This window comes from Podarcis raffonei, chromosome 10, assembly GCF_027172205.1.
Source record: "Podarcis raffonei isolate rPodRaf1 chromosome 10, rPodRaf1.pri, whole genome shotgun sequence".
Classification (NCBI taxonomy): Eukaryota; Metazoa; Chordata; class Lepidosauria; order Squamata; family Lacertidae; genus Podarcis; species Podarcis raffonei.
In genome coordinates, this window is record NC_070611.1 from 73,250,037 (window position 1) to 73,257,346 (window position 7,310).

The window sequence follows — 7,310 nt, forward strand, 5'->3', positions numbered from 1 at the left end:
TTCCAGGTGAGCAGTGACCTGTGAACCAGGAACTCCCAATGAACTGGTGTAGGGTGCATGGAGAATATAATATTAAAAGCTGAAGTTCTGGACAGGACAGACATAAACGATTGGGACATTTCTTTCAATTCTGATCACTGGTCCACTGAGCTCACTACTGGGTCTAAACGGACAGTCAGACTAGGGTTGCCATATTTCAAAGTTGCTAAGTTTTTTTGGGCAAAGTTGTTGAGCTTTGCCATTTTTGAACTATTTTTCAATGGAAAATTGGCAAAAACGACACTGCTGCCATATGTCCGGATTTTCCTGGACGTTTTTCCGATTTCCGTTTTCAAACGATAGATGCTGCAAAGCCCTTGAAGTTTTCCTTTATCTCCGGCTTAATTGTGAACACTCATGAGTTGACCCAGTTTCTTCTTGGGCTTCCCAGAGTGTTTAGGAGGAAACATCCCTTCTTCTGGGGTCAGCAATAGTCATACCTCGTGTTGTGTAACCTCCAGGTTATGGAATCTTCGGGTTACGGCTGTGGCAAACCTGGAAGTGGGTTTGCCACTTGCGCATGCGCAGAAACGCTCTGCAGCGCATGTGAGCAAAAGTGATCCTCTGGTTACAGAATTTTTGGATACGGCAGGGCCTCCGGAACGGATCCCATTCATAACCTGAGGTACCACTGTACTCACCTTTCTAAATGTTCCTAGAATGTGCCATTTTCTTCATTTTAATCCATGGGTAGGCAAAGTAAGGCCAGGGGGCCAGATCCGGCCCAATCACTTTCTAAATCCGGCCCACGGACGGTCAGGGAATCAGCATGTTTTTACATGAGTAGAATGTGTGCTTTTATTTAAAATGCATCTCTGGGTTATTTGTGGGGCATAGGAATTCTTTTTTTCTTAAAAATATAGTCCGACCCCCACAATGTCTGAGGGACAGTGGACCGGCCTCCTGCTGAAAAAGTTTGCTGACCCTTGTTTTAATCTCTACACTCTTCTACAAATGTTTTTAGAAACATTTCCTCACCAAGAAATCTCACCAATACAGTGTTCAGAGCTAGTGAACAGAAAACCCCAAATTCCAACAGAGATCTGAAAGAGTCTTTCATATAGGATGGCACAATTACCTTATGACCCTCAGAATACATTGTAAGATCTATGCTATAGAACAGTGTTCACTTTGTGTTGAGTTATGATGTTCCCTAAAATTGTCAGCCTTATCCATCACATCAGATGCTCATGATTCAGAAATGTTTGGCTAGAAGGAAATGTCTCCATGATCCAATGGACATTCCGTACTTTTCCGTGTATAAGACGAGGGTTTTTTCTTATGAAATAATGTCAAAAATGGGGGGTCATTTTATAAAAGGACAGTGCAGAGTGGGGATGGGGGAATTGGTTGCTGCCGCAAGCAGGAGTTTTTCTGCGGCAATTGGGCGGGTGATTGGTGGCTGCGGCAAAGGCTGCTGTCAATTGGCTGTTGCAGCGGCAATTGGGCGGCGGCTGGCAGCAAGCGGACAGACAATTGGCAGGTTTGGTGATGCGTGCAGTTGCCATCGTCAGTCTTGCGGGTGTGTGATTTTTTGCAATTCCCCCCCCCCCAAGAAAGCTCAACAACTCTGGGCAATCTCCCCCCATTTTCTTAATTTTGTGTCCCCAAAATAGGGGGTGTCATACACGGGATGGTGGTTTATAGATGGTAAGCAGTTATTAGATTTTTAGATAAGGTGATTAATTCCCCGAAGAAGAAGAAACCTGCAACTAATCCATTTATATTAGTATATTACTTTGGTTTGAATGAACCTAAAGACATTCCCGCATAATGTATGGGAATATGTACGGGAATATGTATGGGAATATGTCTGAGGGTGCGACAGGTGTCAGAGGGCCAAAGGGGAAAGAACTGCACCAGCGGGGTTACTGGAATCCTTACCGACACCGGGGAGGCCCTGGGAGGTGGTGTCCATTGATTTTATGACAGATCTGCCCAAGTCAAGGGGAAAGACAGCGGTGATGGTGGTGGTCAATCTATTGACCAAAATGTGTTACTTCGTGGCCTGCTCCCATGTGGTGTCAGCCGAGGAGACAGCCAAGCTATTTGTGGATCACATTTTTAGGCTGCATGGAACTCCATTAAGGGTCGTCTCCGATCACGGAAGACAGTTTACCTTGCAGTTCTGGCATAAACTCATGAGCCTGCTGCAGGTAGAGGTGAGCTTCTCAATGGCTAGGCACTCAGAAACCAACAGGCAGGCCGAGAGAGCGAACGGCATATTGCAGCAGTACCTACGCTGCGACGTCAGTGAGAGGCAGAATGATTGGGTGGGTGGAGAAATTGGCGCTAGCTGAGTTTGCGTATAACAACGCTGAACATGTGTCCGCGGGGATGAGCCCCTTTATGGCCAACTATGGGCCTTCCCAGGGCGTGGAGAGGAGGAATGGAGTGTGCCAGCTGCAGAGCAATTTGCAGAAGATATGGAGGGACTCTCAGATTGCTATTGTGCCTATTAGGTGGTTGCTTGAGAGCGAACAAGCAAGATCCCTCACTGGTCTTTATGATTGATGTGAAGCATTTACATTGCAGAAAGCCTCAATTCCATGTCTTGCTCAGTCACTAGCAGAATCTGAGAGTGGGCGGTCCTTAAACTTTCCCCAGCAGAGTAGTCTCTTGACCCCCAGCCGACGCCTCCCCTCTCTGTGTGAAAACCTTGCTGTGCAGGGAAGGCTTGGGTAAAGGGGGACCTCCCTCCTCCCCACTTTGCTCAGGCACGGTGCCTTGCATCCTCCGAGCCCTGCAGCTCTTCCCCACTAGAGGCGGGACCTCTCTCCTCCGCTGAGGAAGTGCTGCTTCCCACGATCTTTGAAGGCTCTCTGTTATCCAGCTGCCCTTCCACCTCTCGCCTTGGAGCTGATGGCAGTTCCCTGACACAGACTGATGCAGAAGCACAGGGCAACAGGACATTTACAAGTGGGGCAGGACTTTTGCATCCTCTGTACACTGTGTCCAGACTTCCACCCAGGAAGTTTGACCCCCTGAAGCACAATCCATTGTCTCTCAAGACAGAGGAATGCCTACAACCAACAACATTTTTTTTTAAATGTTCCCCTTGGGGCAGAAAAGCAATTTCTCCACGACACTCAGGTGGAGATGCCAGAACTTCTGTAAACCAAAGATGCTATGAATGGATGAAAGGAGAGGAGACAGAGAAACTCCAAGCCCTTGTGCTGATTTGAGAGAAAGTTTATTAGTATCAGAGGCCAGAGAAGAGAAGATCTGACCCACAGGCAGCCTATGGGGAAGGGGCATTGGAAGGCAGAATTCAGCCCCATATTCCTCAAAGGTCACTGAGCGTGTTGAAGCCTCGATAAACGGCTGCCCTCAGTACCTGGAATATCTGCAGAGATAGGAAAGGGCAGTTTCACAGTCACGGTCATTCCACTGCAGGTAATCTAGAGGGGGAAAGAGAGAAAAGGTGTCAGGTGTCCCTGTCCTTTCATGGCTTCTTCCGGCTGAAAGAAAATCTTAATTCAGACCTGGCAAAATGATCCCGCTAAATTAAATTGGATGGCAGTTTCCACTCTACACATTTGACCAAGCGATTTTTGTTTTCATTGTAATTGACAGAATCTAGGACAATTCTGGACTGCAGCGATTTATGTAGGAAATGGTTCAGTTCAGTTTTGTATTTTTTGTTAATGTTTTATTTATTGCAGCCAAACATAACTGTGCATGAGTGTTAGTTTGTGTATGAATGGGTTCAGATCATAGAGATGTGCTCCTGGGTTCACTAGGTCATGCCCCCTCTTCTCTGATGAGGGAGTAAGTGAAGTCTTCACTCCTTGTCCGTCCCCCCACTCTTTGCACCATGGTCAAGAAAGACATGCCTACATGGGCTCTAAGCTTAGAGCACATGGTTGAAGCTACCATTTTGCATTTACTACCCAAGAATATTCTGCCTGTGTTTTCCTTGCTGCTGCTTAGATAAACCAAAGCAGGTTGGGGCACCTCCAAGAGACTCTCTCTCCCTGTCTATATCTATCTATCTATCATCTATCTATCTATCTATCATCTATCTATCATCTATCTATCTATCTATCTATCTATCTATCTATCTATCTATCATCTATCTATCTATCATCATCATCTATCTATCATCTATCTATCATCTCTCTCTCTCTCTCTCTCTCTCTCTCTCTCTCTCTATCATCTATATCTATCTCTATCTATCTATCATCTATCATCTATCTATATCATCTATCTATATCATCTATATCTATCTATCTATCATCTATCTATCTATCTATCATCTATCATCTATCTATCATCTATCTATCATCTCTCTCTCTCTCTCTCTCTCTCTCTCTCTCTATCATCTATCTATCTCTATCTATCATCTATCATCTATCTATATCATCTATATCTATCTATCTATCTATCATCTATCTATCATTTATCATCATCTATCTATATCATCTATATCTATCTATCTATCTATCTATCTATCTATCTATCTATCTATCTATCTATCATCTATATCTATCTATCATCTATCTATCTATCTATCTATCTATCATCATCATCTATCTATCTATCATCTATCTATATCTATATCTATCTATCTATCTATCTATCATCTATCTATCATCTATCTATCATCTATCTATCATCTATCTATCATCTATCATCTATCATCTATCATCTATCATCTATCGATATCATCTATCTATCTATCTAATTTCAGATCGAAGTTTTACAATCACATATCCAACATACAGCATAAAGACAAAGAAACTCCTGAACTTCCTCCCCCCCCCCTTTGTGGGTCCTTTTATGAACCATTTTCTCCTGCATCTTTTATAATAATCCAAGTCCAAATGTTTTACCTCTCCATTGTATCCCAAATTTGCCATTAAACTACAAGTGTCCTTCCAATCCTACTAAAGATTTTAGCTGTTTATTAAGATAAATTATAAATTTCCCCCATTCCTTATTAGAATTTTGGTCTTCCTGATTTCTGATTCTTCCGGTCATTTTTGCCATTTTGGCATAATCCATCCACTGAAATCTGCCACTCTTCATTCACGCAGTCGCGGTTTCATACATAAATTGTCTTTCCTGCTCCATTGGGACCCAAGAGACTTTCTCAAAGAAGAAGAAGAAGAGGAGGAGGAGGAGGAGGAGGAGTTTGGATTTGATATCCCGCCTTTCACTCCCCTTCAGGAGTCTCAAAGCGGCTAACATTCTCCTTTCCCTTCCTCCCCCACAACAAACACTCTGTGAGGTGAGTGGGGCTGAGAGACTTCAAAGAAGTGTGACTGGCCCAAGGTCACCCAGCAGCTGCATGTGGAGGAGCGGGGACGCGAACCCAGTTCACCAGATTGCGAGTCCACCACTCTTAACCACTACACCACACTGAATAGGCAGGTCACTGGTTCGTGAAAGCCTCCCTTCTGCTGACATGGCCAACTGACCTGCTGGTTTGCTCAGGTAGGAGGTGGCTAGGGACAAGTTCTTCTCTACGCACTCACCCTTGGACTGCTTTCAACCAGGCCACGAGTGGCACACAGTATAGAAGAAGCTGACTGCTGGCACTCCCAAAGGCATATTGTGATACACACACACACACCCTTCTCACCATTAGTTATTAGTTCGGCACACTTCTCAACGCCACCTGTCCCACTGGGCTCCCCAGGTGCCCATGCAGTGTATGGGAGTGGAGACATGTCAACCCACTGCCACTTGGAGATCTGTAGAGACAGAAAAAGAGACAGGAAATTAAGAGTTAGTTAAATAATTGAGATTTAGAACCTTAAGATAAGTTAAGAAATTTTATTTTAATTGGAATACGGTGTTTTAATAATGATGTTAGAAAACTGCTGCATTTAAATACAAGGAAATTCAGATGGGAGGGATCAGAGGAAGTCCAAAACATGTTTATGATGTTAGAAGTTTAAATAACCAATTAATTTGTATTGGTTAGGTGTTTGTTGACATGTATCCCCCCCCCTTTTCCTATTTACTTTTTTGTTAAGTTTGTGATTTTGTTTCTTTCTTTTTTGTCATAGTACGTGTTATATTTGTAAGAAACTTAATAAAAACTATTTTAGATAAAAGAAAAAAGAAAAAGAGACAGGGGCCTTCACATATATTCCTTCACTCCCTGAAGGAATATATGAAAAAATAGGGTTCCGAAACTGGAATATTAATAGATAACGTGTAAAACGCACAGGGGTAAGCGAGGAAATAATAAAAGAATCAGCTGAACAATGATTAAATTATAACAACACAACAAGATGGAAGAAGGAGAGAGAGAGAGAGAGAGAGAGAGAGAGAGAGAGAGAGAGAGAGAGAGAGAGATCAAACATGGGTGAAGGGGAAGGAGGGGTATAGGGGAATTTGAAATATTATTTATAATATAAAAGCTTTAATATAATATTTCTTTAATATACAGCTTTAATATAAAATTGGGAAAGGAGTACGACAAGACTGTATATTGTCTCCCTGCTTAATTAACTTATATGCAGAATGCATCATGCGAAAGGCTGGGCTGGATGAATCCCAAGACGGAATTAAGATTGCCGGAAGAAATATCAACAACCTCAGATATGCAGATGACACAACCTTGATGGCAGAAAGTGAGGAGGAATTAAAGAACCTTTTAATGAGGGTGAAAGAGGAGAACGCAAAATATGGTCTGAAGCTCAATATCAAAAAAAACGAAGATCATGGCCACTGGTCCCATCACCTCCTGGCAAATAGAAGGGGAAGAAATGGAGGCAGTGAGAGCTTTTACTTTCTTGGTCTCCACAATCACTGCAGATGGTGACAGCAGTCACGAAATTAAAAGACACCTGCTTCTTGGGAGAAAGGCGATGGCAAACCTAGACAGCATCCTAAAAAGCAGAGACATCACCTTACCAACAAAGGTCCGTATAGTTAAAGCTATGGTTTTCCCAGTAGTGATGTATGGAAGTGAGAGCTGGACCATAAAGAAGGCTGATCACCGAAGAATTGATGCTTTTGAATTATGGTGTTGGAGGAGACTCTTGAGAGTCCCATGGACTGCAAGAAGATCAAACGTATCCATTCTGAAGGAAATCAGCTCTGAGTGCTCACTGGAAGGACAGATCCTGAAGCTGAGACACCAATACTCTGGCCACCTCGTGAGAAGAGAAGACTCCCTGGAAAAGACCCTGATGTTGGGAAAGATGGAGGGCACAAGGAGAAGGGGACGACAGAGGACGAGATGGTGGGACAGGGTTCTCAAAGAGACCAACATGAGTCTGACCAAACTGCAGGAGGCGGTGGAAAACAGGAGT

The 7,310-nt window shown here is 43.4% G+C and overlaps 1 long non-coding RNA gene across 1 annotated transcript; it reads right to left on the reverse strand.

Annotated features, from left to right (window-relative positions):
• Positions 1 to 3,216: 3,216 nt before the first annotated feature.
• On the reverse strand, positions 3,217 to 5,726 carry LOC128421659 (uncharacterized). The gene is made up of 2 exons (XR_008332362.1): positions 5,627 to 5,726; positions 3,217 to 3,440 (listed from the first exon to the last, which is right to left on the reverse strand). It is a non-coding gene; the product is annotated as an uncharacterized LOC128421659 (long non-coding RNA).
• Between the last annotated feature and the right edge of the window lie 1,584 nt (positions 5,727 to 7,310).